Source organism: Balaenoptera physalus (genome assembly GCF_965194825.1).
Source record: "Balaenoptera physalus genome assembly, chromosome: 19".
Lineage (NCBI taxonomy): Eukaryota > Metazoa > Chordata > Mammalia > Artiodactyla > Balaenopteridae > Balaenoptera > Balaenoptera physalus.
In genome coordinates, this window is record NC_138900.1 from 36,807,947 (window position 1) to 36,828,039 (window position 20,093).

Here is a 20,093-nt window from a genome sequence, read left to right on the forward strand (position 1 = left end):
CCCAGGGCTCCCATTGGCCAAACCCAACTTGAGGCCAGTGGGCATAGAAGTCTTCGGTCTTGCCCATTTAGGTCAGCCTCCCAGGATGCAGAGCAGGGTGGAAAAGGAGAGCAGATGTGGAGAGGTAAACAAACCACCTAGCACAATCCACGTGGATCCTGTTCTCAATGGCATAGAATCTGTTGGGGAAGGCAACATCTTTGCAGGGAATTAAACCATGAGGCGGAACGCTGTAAGTGCTTTAATACAGGAAAAAGGTCACACTGGGAAAAGGGGATAGGGAAGGGATTCCTCTAGCTGGACCCAGAAGGATAAGCAGAATATTAGCTGGTAGAGCAGGAAAGGACATCCTGGCCAAAATGAAGAACTGCAAATCCCTCCTGAGGAGTTCAGTTCAATTCACCATTTGTTTATGGAAAGGCAGCTAATGGTCATGGTTAGAAGCACCAGATTCAGCCTGAGAAGAACCTGAGATTGAATACTAACTCTACAGCGTACATGTTGTGTGGCCTTCAGCAAGTTGTTTAACCTCTCTGACTCTCAGTTTCCTGGACTTTTGGGAAGAGTCAATGAAACAGCATATATGTCATCCTGCTAATATACCTCATAATATCTGGCAGGGTTTGCAGATGCCGTTCATGACCAAAAAGTGACCAAACTTACTTCTGCCGTAAACATATATGACCCCAAAAGTCAAGTTATCATTTAGCCCAAGGGCCAGCCTCGCAAGACCAAGTGACCTTCCTGGGATAGGCACCTGTCCCTTTGTTGTTGGTCTCTGGCATCCTAGCCTCCTTCCTTCTCTACCCCTCCTTCTGCCAGGGTCCTGACATCCTGCCCATGCCCCCGGTGACCCATTTCCAGCTCCATCCACTTTGGACAATAGAGGATTCTCACCCTCTTTTTTTTTTGGCCAAGCCACGTGGCTTGAGGGATCTTAGTTCCCCGACCAGGGATCGAACCCTGGCCATGGCAGTGAAAGCACGAAGTCTTAACCACTGGACGGCCAGGGAATTTCCCTCACCCTCATTAATGGAGCAACCTTCTAGAAGATAAACAAGCCCTCACCTACTAAAAATAGGCTTACATCTCATAACATTATGAATTTATTAAAAAACAAAATGCAGCACACAAAATTCTCCCTTTGAAGGAAAGAGTGGACAGAACAAGAGCACAGAGGGATAAAAATGAGAGGCCCTTGTTCATGCTGTCCCGTATCTAAAACACAGTGCCCAGCACGGTTATGCAGGTGCCCCATCAACAGCCGTGGAGTGCCCAGAGGCAAAGGTTCTGCAGGCAGGCAATCCAAATTCAGGTCCTGGCCACACCACTTGCTAATTCTCCCACCCAAGGCAAATTACTTAAGCATTATAAGTCTCAGTTTCTTCATCAATAAAATGGGTAAAATAATAGTGATTACTTCATAGGATTATTGTGAGGATTCAACTAGTCAATCTAAAATTCTTAGTGCCTAATACATTACAGATTATTATTACTGACACTACTTTTACCTATCCAACATGGCGCAGACCCTCAAGGAGATCACCTACGGAGGACCTATGCAGAAAACAGACCTGTTGATAACCACAGTTTCCAAAGCACTGTGATTAGTGGAATGAACAAAATGCTAGAAGAACTCAGGGGAGAGTTCTTCTTAAAGTCCTTAGGAAACCTTTAACCTCATCAGGTGATGCCTGGCATCAGACTTGCAGAGGTTATAATCTAGGTCTTTGCTGGGGCAAGCTTTGGGCCAAAGTGGGGTGGTGCGTAGGGGAGGAGGAGGAGGGAGCTCTTGCAAGGACTGGAAGTGACTCAGAGACACTTTAAAGTGACAGAATGGGAAGTGTACCTGTCAGCACTTCTCTGACTGATTCACCTTCACCAGGGCAGGAGCCAGCCCTAAGTAGGCTGGGGGTGGCCCCTGTCAGTGACACACGCACGCACGCACACATGCACGTGTGCGCGCGAACCCCTTGCCCCTCCAGGTATTGCTCATAGGTAATACTCCCTCCCCCTCCCCCTTCTCCTTCCCCTCCTCCTCTACCCTTGATGGTCACTTTGACCAGATGACACCAGTACAGAGAGACCAAAGTTTAAATAGGCACACGAAGGTGGGGGGATGGGGGATTGGCTCAGGTCTCACTGTCACAGAGTGCGTCTAATATTTCCACTGGTGAACTTATCCCCCAAAATCACCACAGAGATAAATTGCCTTAAAAGAAGTTTTTGCCAAACTTGTCTCCATCACCAGGGCACTATATAAATTGATGTATTTTTTAAAAAAATAAATCCTGTACTTATCCTGCGAAGAGCTCAATTACATTGCATTGCCTTTGTGTGTGTGCTAAAAGTTAATTTGTTACATAAATGTGAATTCAACAAGGGCAGAAATTTTGAGCTGTTTTGTCCTTTGTAGTATCCCTTGTTCGTAGGAAAGTGGCACATAGTAAGTGCTCAGTTAACATTTGTTGAAGGAAGAAATAAATGAAATGTACACACTTTCAATAAGCCACCATTTTCCTGACCTTAATAATCAGCTAATAGGTTCTCAGCCTAGGGCAGTGCTCCTCCAACCCGGGAGACAATTGGAAATATGAAGGGGTGGTTTTGGTTGTCACAATGACTATGAGGTGTCTACTGGCATTTAGCGCCAGGGAGTGAGGGAAGTAAATGTCCTGTAGTGCCAAGGATGGCCTCAACCAAAGAAATGTCAATGTCACCCGGGTCAGAAACATAACTTGGGTTGCCAGCTCCTTAGGGACCTGTGTGTCCGGGTGTGACAAAGGCTGGGTGTTTAATAAAGTTCAGCTAAAGAGACAGGAGGGAACAGAGTAGGAGGGCAAGGGGGTGGGGAGGTGCGGGGTGTGAGGCGGGGCAAAAAGATAGGGTTGCTAGTAGGGAAAAGGCCTCCCCGGGCTTGAGAGAAACCCAGTCCCTTGCATCTTCTGATGTTCGCACTATATTTAAAAGAGAGGCTCTGCCACATTGGGGTGTACTGAAAGCTTTTGGATGAAAGGCAAGATCCCCGAGTCCCGCCAGGAAAATCCCACTCTGCATTCCAGGCCACTCCGTGCCCCCAAAAGAAAGTTCAGCAAGTTCTGCTCCCAGTGCCCTCTAAGGAGTGAAGGTGATCCCACCCAGCCGGGATTTGCGCCCGGGGCGCGCAGCGCGTAGGAAAACCGCCCAATTGGGAAGCCCGGGCTGCATTTCCGCCCGGGACTGATTGCGCTCGCACCTCCCAGCCGGCGCCCCGCGCCCACTAGGTGGCGCCTGCGCTCTAGTGGGCGCCTCTCCGGCGCAGACGAAAGCGACCGCGGAGCCCGGCGACAGATCGAACCGGAGTCTCAGGATTGCGGGCACCGGAGGGCAGCGCCGACAGCCAAGGTAGGATTCCTGAGCCCCGGGCGTTTCCCGCGAACCTCTGTGGTGAGCGGTGGGCGGCGTGGCGGCCGCCGAGCCCTGCCGGCGGTCTCCGCGGACGACCAGACAGGTCGGAGCGGCCGCACGTGTCGTTGCCTGCGGGGACCTGGAGACCCGCAGTCGCCAAGCTGGGCCTAGGGGCAGAACTGGACGCCAGGTCGCTCGCACGCAAACATCCTCCACTAGCTGGTTCCTCTGGAGAGCCTGCCCGAATCCCCGAACAGCCAGTCCTAGGAGGAGAAAAGAGTTACTGCTGCCCAGAGCGACTTCAGCTTTGGAGCTGAGTGCTAATAAGATCCAAAGCACCATTTCTCCAACTTGCCTGCCCATTGGAATCGCTTGGGGAGCATTAAAAAATACTGATGCCCCGTTTCCCTCCCACCCCACCCGCCTCCGAGACTCAGATGTAGGAGGTCTGGGTTGGGGCCTGGGCATCTGGACATTTCAGAGCTTCCCAGGAGAGTTCCAGCTAGCAGCCAAGCGTGAGGATCCTTGATTTAAAGGGTTGGAGAAAAAGGAGGACGGTTGTTGCAGCCCAGAATGATGATTCTTCTCCTCCTTCTTCTTCAACATGCCTTTTAAGCAGGAAATATCTCCACCTTTGAGCTGTCAAACCCAAGATAACAAACCAACATCCTCCCTCCCAATAGGGCTGGTTCTGAAAGGGTTGAACTCGAAAGTGGGCAGGGAACAGAAAGACACAGATGTAGAATATGAGAAAAGACTCATGAGAGAGGTGGGTTTCTTTTTACCCAGATCCTACAGAAGTTCAGGGGGCCTCCTGGAGCAGCCCTCATCATATTAGTAAATGCTACATTTACACCAAAGCGGTTATGAGCATAGGCTTGGAGTTCCCAGAGCCAGCCCTTCCTGGGCTGTGTGACCCTTGAAAACTCATGGAACCACTCCTAGCCTCAGTTCCTTCATCTGCAAAATGGGTATGATAGTATCATATAAAACTCTTAGAGTTGTCATGGGAATTATTGCCCATAAGAGGTAATGTTTACTACGGACCTGCCTGTGCCTGGCACAGTACTAAATGCTTTCTTCGCATGGCCACATCAACTCATCACCATAGCCCACAAGGTACTACTATAACTACCCCATTTGATAGTGAAGGAAGCTGGGGCTCAGAGAGGTCAAGGAACTTGCTCAGGGTTAAATAACTAATAAAAGGCAGGTCCTGTGTTTGAACCCAGGCAGTCTGATTCCAGAGCCCATTGCAAAAGTACAATAATCTGCCGTTTCCCTTGTTGACAGAGGTAACATAGAAAAAGCACTTAGCACAGGGCAGCTCGTGGTGCCTCCTCCATAAACACTAGCTGTCATTGCTGCCAACGAAGCACTTTCACTGAATTGACTCATGTGTTCATTTAAACTGGATTTATTATTGAGAGCCTACTATGTGCCAGGCTGTTTTCCAGGCGCTAGAGATAAAACGGTAAGACAGAGGTAAACCAGTCCTCAGTGAACTCACATGCTAGTGAATGAGAGAAATGGGAAGAAAGTACAGTGGATCCTCATTATTTGCAGATTCCATATTTGCAAATTCTCCCACTCGCTAAAATTTATTTGTAACCCCCAAATCAGTAGCCACAGCGCTTCTCATGGTCATTCATGGACGCAAACAGAGTGGCAAGAAATTTGAGTCGCTCAACACACGTATTCCCAGCTGAGGTCAAAACAAGATGACACTGCTTTCTTGTTTCAGCTCTCGGAACTGTGAACAAGTGTCCTTTTTGTGGTCTATTTAGTGCCATGGTTTTTTTTGTTTGTTTGTTTGTTTTGCATTTTTGTGCTTTCTGTTGGTGATTTTGCTGTTTAAAATCACCCCCAAACATAGTGCTGAAGTGCTGTCCAGTGTTCCCAAGCACAAGAAGGCTGCGATGTGCCTTATGGAGAAAATGTGTGTTAGATAAGCTTTGTTCAGGCATGAGTTGTAGTAGTATTGGCTGTGAGTTCAATGTGAATGAATCAACAATATATATTAAATAAGGGGTCTTGAAACAGAAACACCCATAAAATAAGGTTAGGTATTGATCTGTTGATGAAAATGTGACCAGAGGCTTGCAGAAACCTAACCTTAGGTTTTTCCCTTAGGAGCAATAGATCAGTATTTGCCAGTTCCATGTTCATGGCAACTTTATAGAATATAACCACTGTGAATAACGAGAATTGACTCTGATTAGACATCACTGCACATGCACTGAGAGAATCAAGCACAAAGATAGAGAGGCATACAGAAAGGCATACATATGGACTAGGGGTCAGAAAGGCTGAGAAGCAGCCAGGGTGGGGGGTGCGATGAGGAGAAAGTATTTCGGGCAGAAAAAGCAGCATGTGCAAAGGCCCAGAGGTAGGTGAGAACTCGGCAAAGTCAAGGAGCTCAAGGAGAGCCAGTGTGCAGGGAGTATAGTGATCAGAGGAAGCAGAGGCCCGATAATATGATAATATGCTGGAGAGGGAGGCTGGGGCCAGATGGCAGTGTTTTGTGGGCAGCTCACCTTTCGTCCAATTAGCACAGTAATCCTGGCAGGCTGGGCGGGGTTGTTTCCACCTTTGACAGGTGATGAAATTGATGCCCCAGTCAGTTACATGCCTTGCTCAAAGTTACACCACTGATAAGCAGCAAAACCCATCTCCCCACCCCCATCTTAATCTAATGTTGAGCAGACATCTGAGTGTTGATCTGAGATCCAGGACACGATCCTGGGCTGGAGATTTGGTTTGATTTGGGCAAGAATGAGTAACTGAAGCCATCAGGAGTCAATGAAACCACCTGGGACAATGGGCAGAGTGTGGGGAAGAAAATGTCTCATGCCCTTTTAAAAATAAAATTACTCCTGGTATAAAAACATTAATGCCTTAGTGGAAGAGTCCTAGGTACCTGCAGAGGGCAGAGGGAGTCGTGAGGGTGGTCACAGAGATGTAGGAAAAGGAACTGTGAACATCTGATCCAAAAACCCCCTAAATACTAGGTCTGGTGATGGGCTTCCCATCCACTGGGCAACCAGGTCTCAATCTGCCTCTTGTCCCTGCAGAATAATGATCTTGAATAGGGGTCAGCAAACTCTTCCGTAAAGGGCCAGATAGTAAACGTTTTGAGCCTCGTGGACCATATATGGTTTCAGCTGCAACTACTCAACTCTGCAGTTATGGAGTAAAAGCGGCCGTAGACAATATGGGAATGAATGAGTGTAGCTGTGTTCCAATAAAACTTTATTGATGGACACTGAAATCTGGGTTTCATATCATTTTTATGGGCCATAAAATGTTATTCTCGTTTTGATTTTTTTCCCCCAACCATTTAAAATTGTAAAAACCATTCTTAGCTCACAGGCTGTAAAAAAACAGGCAGTGGGAGAGCCCATGGGCCGTGGGCTGTAGTTTGCTGACTCGATCTAGAATAATGGACCTAAGTGTCAGAAGGAGACTAAATGTCCTCCTGGTTGAATTCTTACCTGATTCATGAATCTCCATAGAACATTCTCAGCCATTTCTCGAGCGCCACAGTTAAACTGTGCCATAGCTGGGGTTTCTCCAAAATAGATCATGAGACCAGGACTTGGGTGCCCGGAATTCATTTGGGAGGTGATCCCAGAAAGCCCAGTGAGAGTGAAACGGACCGGAGAAGGGAGGAGAGCCAGTAAAGGATGTGTCGATGAGTGAGTTACCTTGGGGCAAACGGCTCAGTCTCTGTAGGGCTGCTCGGAGACACTGTGCGTCCCAGCAGACCCCCAACTTTCTGTGTGCGGTCAGGAGTACGCAGCCTGCCGCCAGAAAATGTCTTCGAGTAGAAAGAAGTGAGAGGCAGGGGGTGTGTCTGCAAACTGTCTGCAGGTTTCCTCCGGGGGGCGCTGGGGAGCGCGGTGGTCTATGAAGTGTTTCTGCCTGCTTTTTGAAGTGTGCTGATCATACCACTGGGTGCCTGGTGAGATGATTCGGTATGGCAGAGCACTGTGGTGCTAAAGATGACGAAGCTTTATTCTTGGAGAGGTATTTCCTTTTTACACCGTCCCTTTGATCCGGCCCTGCCTCTCTCCCTAGAGCAGGAGCTGCAACCACACTGGCCTTTCACTTCCTTAAACTTGCCAGACTCTGCCTTCTGACTACAGTCAACAAAACAAGTCTCAGTGAAGTACCAGACCGTTTTTGTAACAATTGCTCGGCTCCCTTCTTACGGAAAAGGCAGCAGTCCTCAAATTCAGGGGATGGAACAGGCAACAGTAGCTAGCTAAGATTTAATAACATTGTTTTATGTTTATTTGTACAGTTTCCATCTATACATGGCAAGTGTTTCTGGCTTTGCCTTTACAGTAGTAATAAAGTTTCCTTTCAAATAAATTTAGATAAATAATGTGTCTACTTAAAAATAGCAAATAATAGTATAAGTGGTATGAGATTATAATAAAAAATAATAGTTGCTACCATTTGCTGAGCACATACTGTGTGCTGGGCGCTATCCTAAGCACTTTGCATGTATACTTTAATCAATTTTCACCACAGTCACATGGGTTAAGTACTATTGGAGGTAGGTACTATTATTAGCAGAGAAAACAGGCATGGGAAAGTAAGGTAACTTGCCCAAAGTTATGTAGCTAGTAAGTGACAGGACTGGAAAATGAACCCAAGCGTTTTTGTTCCAGTTTGTGTTCCTAATCGCTGAGTTACACTGCTTCTCACAAACGTGACAGAAGAAAGAAGAAAAATAAAAGTGGTGATATTTGAATGACTGATATTAAAGGAAAACTGCCTTTAAAAGTTCCTCTTTTTTATCTCACCGAAATCTCCTTCCCTGTATCTGCCACCCCTTCGTTGTCATACTTTCTTCTGGAGCCCCAGGGAGCAAATCTCTCCCCTTTGCATCACTGCAGTCCTTCAGGTATTTGAAGACAGGGAACTGGTTGGCCCTCCCGGATCTTCCCTGCTCTAGATTAAACATTGCCAATTCCTTCTGCTTGTTTTCTGTCATGTGTTCTTGGCATCTTGCCCCAAGCACAGGATCTCTTTCTTCCTTATTCTTTTTTATTCCAACAGAACTTATTTTGGTCGCTGTAGCACTTTTCTTGCAGGCCTCCCACAGCTCATTCCAGGCTCAGGGTAGATGGCTGCGGTCGGGGTGACTGACGTGGCAAAGCGCAGCTGGCTGGCAATGTCAGGAGAAGAACCCCTCAGGACCAGCATGACAGGGGGCTGGAGGCTGGTGATGCCACTCATTCGCTGCAGGTCAGAGATGGAGTGCCTTTAGTGCACATGGAACTGATCAGGCTAAAAAGGACAGAATCACCAAATTCACAGCAGCCTGGTGAGGAAGCCAGACCACAAGTATATTAAATCACAATGGGGCAAGCACCGTGAAGCAGCCTGAAGACTTTATGTCAGCCTATCAGCACATTCTTTCCCCTGTAGGAAAGTCACAGGGGATGCCAAATTTTACTTAGAAGCTTGGCATTCCTGGAATCCAAACGAGGTGAACAAGATGAATGATTTTAATAGCCAGGAGGGCCTAAGATATTTGTATCCTCTGAGGGATACAGCGGTCCAGAATGGCAGCACTACTGGCCTGATTCCCCATCTCTGTGCTCATCATAGACGTGACTAATCAATTACCAAATCTTTGCCTTCCTACTGCTCCCTGGACCAACCTTAAGATCCCTATCAAGAGAGAATTCTGGGAAGCTCTGAGCTGCCTGGAATGCTCAAGGGATTCCCACTACCCTGGACAACGTGGGAGACAAGATAGACTGTCAAAGACTTGCTCTTTCTTACCCCCTTTTCTCAGCTCCTCAGACATCACCATTTCTCTCTACCTAATATTTTTCAGCTTATGTTAATACAATTGGCTTTTCTTTTTTTTTTTTTCCATTGTCAAGTCTTGATTTGATTTCCAGGCCTTGCTCTTCCTGCTTTGTCCAGAGGCACATCCTGTCCTGTCCTTAAGAACTTTTGCAGATCAGTCACCACAGACATTTTGTATGCATTCTACTGATACACTGTCCCCACATTTTGGGGTGACTTGCTGTGTACCTCCAAGTATCAGCTTCTTGCAACCAAGAAGCAGCTTTCTGGGATGTAGAGTTTTGCTCCATTATAGAATCGGCAGCATCACAATTTTAAGCTATTACTACTGTTATCACTCGTCTATTCCTGAGGACTGGGATACAAGGGGCACTGGAGAGGGAGGGGGTGGAAGAGGAGGCTTAAGGCACTAAATGAAAATTATTGAGTTTGCTGCTTATGAGCACTGGTTATGCTTATCCAAAGAGTTAGGAGTCCTGTTATTTTGGAGCAAGCAGACCTTTTGCCAGCCTTTAAAGAATGTACATTTTGTTAAACAACAGGACCTACTGTATGGCACAGGCAACTATACTCAATATCTTGTAATAACCTATAATGCAAAAGAATCTGAAAAAGAATATATATATATACACACACACACACACACGTATATGTATGTATGTATAACGGAATCACTTTGCTGTACACTTGAAACTAACATAACATTGTAAATTAACTCTACTTCAATTTTTAAAAATGTATGTTTTGTGCATAACCTCTTTTCCCACTCATATAAAGAACCTTGACTTACATAAAGGAAGATAAAATGCATATAGAGAATTTGTGGCTCCTGGGGCTACTGAGAAGGGCCTCCTTGAGCTCCTCAAGAGGAAAAGTGGGCCCTGCCCCTCAGGGGCTGCCCAGTCTGACAGGGGAGATCCACTTCTCACATTAGGAAGGCTGCCAGTCTAATGAGAGAGGCACAGGCCCTAACCTCGAGGAGTCTGATGGAGGAGAGGCATGCAGTGTCCTTGGAGTGAACTGTCTCCCTCCCTGCAGATTCTGCTGTCTCTGCTGCTTCTCTTCAGTCTGTCATCAGGCAGGTGGTGCGCCTGGCTTCATTCACAGCTCTGCTACAGCTGTGCAAATGCGCACCAGAAGGCCAGGGGTTCTGAGGGTCAACCCAGGAATTTGTTTGTTTTTAATAGACTTTATTTTTTTAGACCAGTTTAGATTTACAGAGAAATTGAGACGATAGTACAGAGAGTTCCCATATACCCCACACCCAGGTCCCCCTACTAACCGTTTGTTAACCCGTAGTCCATTTGTTACAATTAATGAAGCATACTGATACATTATTAATAACGCAAGCCCATAGTTTATTTAGATTTTCTCAGTGTTTACCTAATGTCCTTTTTCTATTCCAGGATCTTGTCCAGTGTCCTACATTGCATTTAGTTGTCATGTCTCCTCTTAGGCTCTTGTTGGCTGTGACAGTGTTTCAGAACTCCTCTGTTTTGGATGACCTTGCCAGTTTTGAGGGGTACCAGTCAGATGTACTGTAGAATACCCTGCTATTGGAATTTGTGTGATATTTTTCTCATGGTTGGACTAGGGTTATGGGTTTTGGAGAGGAAGACCACAAAAATAAAGTGCCTTTTTTCATCACATCACATGACGTGTCCATAATATCAACATGACTTACCACTGCTGCTACTACCCTGGATCACCTGGCTGAGGTAGCATTTGTTAGGTTTCTCTGTGAAGTTGCTCTGTTTCCCCTGTTCCATACTGTTCTCTTGGAAGGAATTTTTTTTGTTTTTTTTTGTTTTTTTTTGTTTTTTGTTTTTTTTGCTGCACTGTGCACCATGTGGGATCTTAGTTCCCCGACCAGGGATTGAACCTGCATCCCCTGCATTGGAAGCGCAGAGTCTTAACTACTGGGCTGCCAGGGAAGTCCAGGAAGATTATTATGTGCAGCCCATGCTTAAGGGAGTGGGCGGTCTGTCCCCCGTACTTTAGGGTCGTGTGTCTACATAATTTATTTAGAATTCTTCATGGGAGGTTGGGCTCTTCTCTCTCACTGATTAATTATTTTTTTAATTTGTAATAGTATGGACTTGTGGATTTTATTTTATACCCCAGGCTATAATCCAATACTACTTTGTTTCGTTGCCCAAATTATTCCAGCTTTGGCTACTGGGAATGGAATTTATGTTTTTAAACTAGCTCCTGAGGGCTTTCTTATATGTATTCCAGTTTGGGACCCATGTAGGCCTGGGTTCACACTCCAGCCCCACCACTAACTGGCTGTGTGTGTGTGTGTGTGTGTGTGTGTGTGTGCACGCGTGCACTCTCTTGACAGGTTGCTTTATCACTGGGGCGTCGGTTTTCCCAGCTGAAAGTGGAGCTGAGATTGCTACCTGCCGCTTAGGGTTATTAAGATGCATTTAGTAAGCACTCTGTCGCTAGAAATTGTTATTATTGTCAGTTCACAATCCGTCTGCATCTGGCTCCAGAAGGTTACAAATCAAGGCCAAGTATGCCTTTACAGTGCTTCCCTTCCAAGACCACAGGCTGGTGTGGCAGAGAAGTTCCTGCAAGGGGTACCCTACCCTTCTCCCAGGTCGCCTCCCCTCCCTGCCGACCCAGCCTCCTCTCCCAACTTCCGCCTCTCAGTCACACCACACGCCTGCCAAACAAACAACTCACCTAGATGCCCTCCACCAATTCACACAGCTGCACGTCCTCACTCCCTCAAACCCCCCTTAAACACCACTTCCTCTGTGACTCCGCTCAGCAGCCAAGCAAGAAGTCCCGCCTCCGTCCTCCACTGAACCGCCAGAGCTCCTGGCAGCTGTGTCCTCTCCTGCCCGAAAGCCCTTATCACTTTAGACCCTGCGTGCTCCTCAGCAATCCTTGTCTGTGTTCATCTTTTTCTTCCGCCTGCGCACTCTGGGCTCCCACACCAGCCTGTCTTGTCTGCGCCTGTGGTAAGTTTTGACAAGACAGAAGAAGTAGGGGAAGGGCCATTTCCTCGGTGCTTACTGGGCCTAACTGGACTCCTCAGGGGTCGAGATGCTGACCCTAGGTCACTTCCACTTTTAAGTACCTGTATATGTATATTTTTAATTATGGTAAAATATGCAGGGCATAAAATTTACCATTTTAACCATTTATTTTTTTAAAATTTTTTTTTAAATTTATTTTATTTTTGGCTGCATTGGGTCTTTGTTGCTGCGCTCGGGCTTTTCTCTGGTTGTGGCGAGCGGGGGCTACTCTTCTCATTGCGGGGGCTTCTCTTGTTGCAGAGCACGGGCTCTAGGGCACACCGGCTTCAGTAGCTGTGGCATGCGGGCTCAGTAGTTGTGGCTCACGGACTCTAGAGCGCAGGTTCAGTAGTTGTGGCGCAAGGGCTTAGTTGCTCCGCGGCATGTGGGATCTTCCCGGACCAGGGCTCGAACCCGTGTCCGCTGCATTGGCAGGTGGATTCTTAACCACTGCGCCACCAGGGAAGCCCCCATTTTAACCATTTTAAAGTGTGCAGTTCGGTGGCGTTAAGTACATTTACATTGTTATAAAACCAGCCATCACCACAATCCATCTCCAGGTGGTTCCAGAACTTTTTCATCTTCCTAAATGGAAACTCCATACTCATTAAACAATGGGTTTAATTGTTTAATTAATTTTAATTTCCTCCCCATTTTTTCCTTCCTACAGCCTCTGACAACCACCATTCCATTTTCTGTCTCTATGATTTTGACAACTCTAGGTACCTTACATATAAGGATGGATCATTCAATCGTTGTCCTTATGTGACTGGCTTATTTCACTTCATATAATGTCTTTAAGGTTCATTCATGTTGTAGCATATGTCAGGATTTCCTTCCTTTTTAAAGCTGAATTATATTCTGTTGTATGCATATACAGCATTTGGTTTATCCATTTATCTGTTGATGGACGTTTGGGTTGCTTCCACCTTTTGGCTATTGTGAATAATATGGCTATGAACATGGATGTACAAATATTTCTGCTTTTAATTCTTTGGGGTATATACCCAGAGTGGATCATAAGGTAACTCTCTATTTTATCTTTTGAGGAATTGCTGGGATTCCCCTGGCGGTCCAGTGTTTAAGACTCTGCGCTCCCAAGGCAGGGGGCATAGGTTCAATCCCTGGTCGGGGAACTAAGATCCCACAGGCCGCACAGCACGACCAAAAGTAATAAATAAATAAATGAATGAATGAAGGAAGGAAGGAAGGAAGGAAAGAAGGAATCGCCTACCATTTTCTACAGTGGCTGCACCTTTTTACATTCCCACAAGCAATGGGCAAAGGTTCCTATTTCCCCACATCCTTGCCAACACTTGTTACTTTGTTTTGTTTGTTTGTTTGTTTTTTCATTAATAGTCATTCTAATAGGATCTCATTGTGGATTTGATTTGCATTTTCCTAATGATTAGGGATGTTGAGCATCTTTTCATATGCTTATTGGTCATTTGAATATCTTCTTTGAAGAAATGTCTCTTCAAATCTTTTGCCCAATTTTTAATCAGTTTGAGTTTTTTGTTGTTTTGAGTCAGGAGTTCTGTGTGTATTCTGGATATTAACCCCATATCAGATATGTGATTTGCAAATATTTTCCCCCAGTCTGCCTTTTCACTCTGTTAGTAGTGTCCTTTGATAAACAGAAGTTTTTACTTTTGATGAAGTTCAGTTTACCTATTTTTTCTTTTGTTGCCTGTGCTTTTGTTGTCATGTCCAAGGAATCATTGCCAATTCCAATGACATGAGGCTTTTTTTTTCATGTTTTCTCATAAGAGTTTACAGTTTTAGAACCTATGTTTAGGTTTTTGATCCATTTTAGGTAATTTTTGTATATGGCATAAAGTGAAGGTCCAGCTTCATTCTTTTGCACTTGGATATCTAGTTTTCCCAACACCCTTTGTTGAAAAGACTGTCCTTTCCCCATTGAATTGTTTTGGCATCTTGTTGAAATAAGGTCATAATGGTCATTTGACTATATATGTGAGGGTTTATTTCTAGGCTCTCTATTCTATTCCACTAGTTTATATGTCTGTCTGTATACCAGTAGCATATTGTTTTGATTACTGTACCTTTGTAATAAGTTTTGAAGTCATAAAGTTTGAGTTCTTCAGCTTTGTTCTTTTTCAAGATCATTTTGGCTCTTTGGGGTTCCTTGAGATTCCTTATGAATTTTAGTATGGATTTTTTTATTTCTGCAAAAAACATCATTGGGACTTTGGTAGAGATTGCACTGAATCTGTAGATCACTTTGAGTAGTAGTGTCATCTTAATATTAATCCATGAACATGGGATGTCTTTCCATTTATTTGTATCTTCTTTAATTTCTTTCAGTAATGTTTTGCATTTTTCAGTGTACAAGTCTTTCACCTCCTTGGTTAAGTTTAGTCCTAAGTATTTTATTCTTTTTTGTGCTCACTTCTACATTTTGAGGCTCCTGATATATTGCAAAATGAAGAAATACAAAACAAGATACCGGAGTGGTGGTCCATTTAAACTGTATGATCCTCTCAGTGTTTCTCAGGGCAGCATATATAGAGAGAGTGATAGGATTATATTGTGTCAAAAGCCTAACTTGGAGTCCCTTCATAAATGTGAGGTCTCCCTGTCTACTTACCACCACGTGATGGGAGGAGAGGGCCTGGGTGGTTCCTGTTACTGGGGTAGGAGTGGGAATGGCATAATATTCTCTCAGGTGGGCCCTGCTGAGGGATCCAGCAAAGGCCTAAAGTCACCATAGGCCTAATCAAAGCATCTCCCCAGAATGTGATGTTGAGAACATCCAGACCCCTTCAAAGCCTCAGGCTAGAAGACCCCAGAGTCCCAGGGTCATGGATACTTTCTACCCGGAACAAAAACAGTCACCGAGAGGTGCAGATGAAATAGAACAACCAGCTTACCGACACCCGTAGTCTTGCTAACCCTGTGGGGATTTTGTCGGCTGTGTTGCTGGCCCACACCAGTTTCAGTTTGAGGAGTTGTGTGAGGACAAAAGGTGAGGGAGCATAGCATGTGAGGGCCAGTCCCTGTTCAGGCATTTCCCACAACCTCCTGGAAGGCTCCTAAATGGCAGGCCTCTCCTCTTCAGTCATTCAGCTGTCTTAGGGCTTTCTCGGCCATTCTGTTTCAGGCATTGGATTTATTTTGCTTCTCATTTTTTTTGGCCTGTGGGGATGCACATACAACACAGCCACTCACACTCATGCGCACACAAACCCCATTCTGTATCCCTGCTAATGTCTGCAGAATTCATAGGCTGCGATGTCTGGAGACACAGTCTCTGTCTCCTTTTCTCTCATCTTTCCTCCTTCTCCTTCCTGCTAAAGTCTGTTGTTGTCTTATCCCCAGCCGGAAGCTCCCTCTGTCATGGGGCCAGGTTCCCGGCCACTAGCTCTACTCCAGCTGCTGCTCCTACAGGCCCAGCCAACTCCTATTTCCATAGCAACTGAAACTCATTTTTCCATCCCTGCATTTCCACTTTGGAAAGGAAACCCATAATAGTCTTTTAAAAGAAAAAAAAAATTGAGCTACATCTGGCATCGTCAACTTGGACTGTACAGAATTCCTAGCTCCCCTGACTCCCTTGGTCCCCTAAAAACCCTGCCCTACTTTCCTCCGCCTGCCTCCACCCCTCCAAGTCCCAAGGCTGTTGGCTCAAAAGCAGGTTTGAGGAGAAGTCTGGGTGGGCCCTTTCTCTCTTTCAATTAATGCAAGAGGACTCTGTGCTTTGCCAACCCAAGAAGAGGACGAAGTTAGAGGCTCTGTTCCATTGCATCAGGTGATGCTATCCTGTGTCATCAAGGGTATCTGTTTATTTACCTTTCCCCTGGCTGGCGAGGTCAGAGGTTGCCTGAATATGTCGTTATGTCCTCTCTGAAGATGAGGCACCCACTCTCTGACTCTCGGGCAGCATGACTCTGAGGTTTTGAGCAAGATTTGATGACTACACTCCCAGTGTGGTGGCTTGGCTGGTATTACACATACAGGAACCTAGGAGTATGATGTGAAGGGGTTTGGGATAGCTCTCCCCTCTCCTACCCCCCACAGACTTTCCTTACTGACCTGGCCCATCCCTAGTGCCTGGAATTCCACCATTGGCTGTGAATGCCGTTGGGCTCACACGCCGTTTTCTATTAAAACGGTAAAGTGCATGTTAGGTTGTGGTCAGCTTGGACACTTCCACCCCTGTCACCATACCGTGCACATGGGGCATGCTCAGTTAATGTTTGTTGGATTGAATTAATGTCTTAGCAAGCATACAGTGGTTCAACCGATAACTTTCCCTGGATAGGCAGATTTTGGCAAGAAAGGATTTTCTATATTATTATTAACCACTTTTAAAAATTATCCCACTCCCCTGAACTACCCACCGCTGTCAGTATGGATAACCAAGAGTCACACGCAAAGGGCAGGAATCAGTTTCTAGTACAGCAATTGGTTCTTCCGGCTGCTCAAAAAACAATGTGTGCCGGAAAAACAAGGAGCGTCATTAAACCCCTCCAAGGGGAAGACAGTGTTTTTCTAAACATGGGTCTTTATCTCTACAACATGCTACCACCACCCGCTCCCGCTGCCCACGTGAGCCGGACTTTCTGAGTCACTCGTGCTGTGTTTTTGAACACAACGTGGGGGAAGAGCCTCCACGGTCTGTTCGGCTCTGGCTATGAAAAATACAAGCTGCGTTTGACTGAATGACAGAAAGAAATCTGTCGAGCCAGGAAGCGTAGTAAATACTGTGACTCTCTGCAAATGTGCACAGTGCAAACAGCTTTTTCCAGTCTGGAAAAATGAAGAGATGTGTCTGTGCAAAACCAGCCAAGTCTCCACCCCTCCTCCCTTTCCACCACTCCACCTCCACCTCCTGGCAAAGCCTCCCACCCTGCCCCAGACATTCAGTCATCAGCTTTCATCCTTTGGGACTTGCTTCGCCCCAGGAAATAACATTGCCCAGGCTCTGGGGAGATACACCAGCCTCTCCCAGGCATCTCTGAGGGATGTCTGTCTGGTTGGGTTTTGCCAGTCCTGTCCGACCTTGGCCAGAGTTGGCTCACAGCACAATTGTGCGGGAAGCAGAGTGGGCCTGGTGTCTCCTCTTCCCTTGCTCACTCTCTGCTTTCTCCTCCCCCTCAGTCTTCCCCAGTTTGCTTTGAAAGAACCTTTATCCCATCCCGACTTCCATAGGACAGTGTTTAGAGGGAAGACTTGCAAAAGGTGAGGGTTTAAAAGCCTTCGCTTTGGGCTAGTACAGGGGGTGGAGGTGCAATGGGAAATTTCCCAGTGACTCAAAGACCGCCAGGGCCAGGACAACCTTTGGTTGGTACAGTTTCTATACAAGAGGGACTTACAGGGAAAATCTGGGTCTGCACCTTGCCTTGAAGATACATTGGCATAGCAACTATGCTGTTTTTGCCTCGATGGTATGTTTGGGACTGGGGGTAGTGCTGACAAAGACAGGGCACAGGGCCGTAAACACCCGTCCACTGGCGTGTTGCACCAGAGAACACGTATCCAGCTGCAGTTCAGTGTATTGGATGGAGCACTGGGGTGGGAATCGGAAGAAATGGGTTAGAACCCTGGCTCCCATGAGTAGGGAGTATGTGTGTCATTCACCGCTGTGTGCAAGCCTGCTGGCAGCATGTGCTCCACTAATGGTTGTTGAGTCAGTGAATGAATGAATGAGCCAATAACCTTGGATGCTTTGCCTCCTTGAGACTCAGTTTCCTCCTCTGTAAAAAATAACATAAAAAAATCTAACCTGCCTAGCTCACCAGGAGAGTGCTTTTGTGTGTGTGTGTGTGTGTGTGTGTGTGAAAGAGAGAGAGAGAGGACAAAAGTATGACTTTTCTCTGTCCTCTGTTGTAAACTAGAATTAAAAAGTCAGTTTTTCTCAGGTCTGTGCTTTACCCTGAGTATTTGTGTCCTTCGTCAGGAGGAGGGACTATATTCCAGTGTCCCCTGAGCACTTAGCTCTCCATCCTATATTCTGAACACCCTAAGGACTGGAGACCATTTTAAATGCTTTTAACTGAGCAGTTTAAATCAGAGAACAATGATTTTTAAGGTTGGTTTATGACCAGTGTCACGTTGGTCCCATACTTGGCTCCAGAACTCCCCTGCAACCCTCCCCAGGATGGAACTTGCCTTAGCTCAAACTGTAGCTTTTCATCCAGTGCTAGGGAGAATCTGACCTCCAGATCTCTGCCCATGCTGTTTCCTCTGCCTGAAATGCTCCCCTTCCCTTTTCCTTGTCTCGTTGCAACTCATCCTTCAGATCTCAGCCTAGACCTCACTTCTCCCAGAATACGTTCCCCCACTCCTCCCGCAGCCTGTCAGGTCACGCTTCCTCCTCCGTGCCCTCTCCACTCCCACTTCCCCCATCTGAGGGCTTACCCCACTGTATGGCATCTTCCCATTCACTTGTCTGATTCCCTCATAAACTGTGGGTCCCCTGAGGACAAGGACTGTGTCTTTCTTGTTCATCCATGTAATCTCAGCGCATATCACAGTGCCAGATACCGAGAAGGTGCTCAATAAATATATATTGATTAGATGAATAGCAACAGTGTATTGGTGAGATGAGAGAGAGAGAGACAGGAGTCATGAAGGTACTCTTAGGAGGGTACTGTATTTACTGAAGTATAGAAACAAAACTTCTCCTTCTACCAAAATGGCTTGCATGCAGACGAAGCATGCAAATCCAGCCCCAGAGACTCACACGCACACCCTGCTGCAGGCAATCGCCTGTGCAATGTACTTTCCCTTGCTCTGAAACTCTCTCTTGTCATCTCCTCCCACGCATCTTTCTCGTTCCCTGTATACAGGGAATTGCAAGAATAAAAGAACCTACCTGGTAGAGTAAAGGTAATGCCAGAGAAAGAGATTCCATGATCGTACCTTTTTTTTTTTTTTCCTTCTTTTTTTGGCCACACCCCGAGGCGTGCGGGATCTTCGTTCCCCAACCAGGGATTGAACCCGGGCCGCTGTAGTGGAAGCATGGAGTCCTAACCACCAGGGAATTCCCATGCCTAAAAGCTTTTCTCATCTCTCTCTGCCTTCTAGATTACTGCACCATCCCATTGTGAGGAAATTCTGCTTACCGTTATTATGTACAAATCAGGAAGACACCTGCACTTTTTAAAAAAATAGCTTAGCGCGTGTCTCTGCCGGCTATTAGGAGTCATCCCAGATGTGTCTTTGGGCAAATAGCTCCCAACTCTGTGCCTCTTTTCTCTCTCACAGAGATGAGGAACAGAAGTTGTCCTCAAAGCACAATGTGACTTTTTTGGGGGAAAGAAAGAGCTCCTTAAGGATGCAGAGTTGCTGGTCATGGTTTTGTCAAGCCTGAGAGAAAGGAAGGTGTCACTTGCTTCTTCCACGGGCAGGTGAATTTTAAGTTGTCTTGAAGGTTATCTTGAATGCGGTCAGAGGCTGAAGTGTCGACTTGCCTCCCCCAAAGAAAGAGTTCTGAGCTGGCCACATGAACTGCCTTGGGGAGGAGGAGAATTTCTAAAGGAGATGGGAGCGTTGTTGGTAAGGACCTAACTGGTAGCAGATCCAGCGTGGTAACATGACAGAAGCCTGCGAGTGTTTTATGAGCCCGGGAACAGCAGGCAGGGCTACCTCCTTCCTGTGCCCGGCGATGCCCTTTGCCCCGTGGCTGCCTCTGACCTCCTCCTGGCTACTTCTCCCAGCGCTGCCGACCACACTGCAGGTGTAGAGGACCAGTTACTAGGTCTGGGCTGCAAACCAGGGGTGCTTGGGTGAACTCGCACTGCGAGACAGATCTTATTGAGCTCATAACGTCAGCCTTTAGCAATATTTTCCATCAAAATCAGTTCCCAAACTGGGAGA

At 46.3% G+C, this 20,093-nt stretch overlaps 1 protein-coding gene across 3 annotated transcripts in view; it reads left to right on the top strand.

Moving 5' to 3' along the window:
* Window positions 1-3,250: 3,250 nt before the first annotated feature.
* CHD9 (chromodomain helicase DNA binding protein 9) overlaps window positions 3,251-20,093 on the top strand; it is a 244,116-nt gene continuing 227,273 nt past the window's right edge. Inside the window, exon 1 of one of the 3 annotated variants that reach the window (XM_082438894.1) lies at window positions 3,251-3,384. The gene's annotated coding sequence lies outside the window, so the exon portion shown is untranslated. Of the gene's footprint in view, window positions 3,385-7,252; window positions 12,192-20,093 lie in introns of those variants that run through there. The other 2 variants (XM_082438891.1, XM_082438893.1) reach the window with 2 other exon arrangements.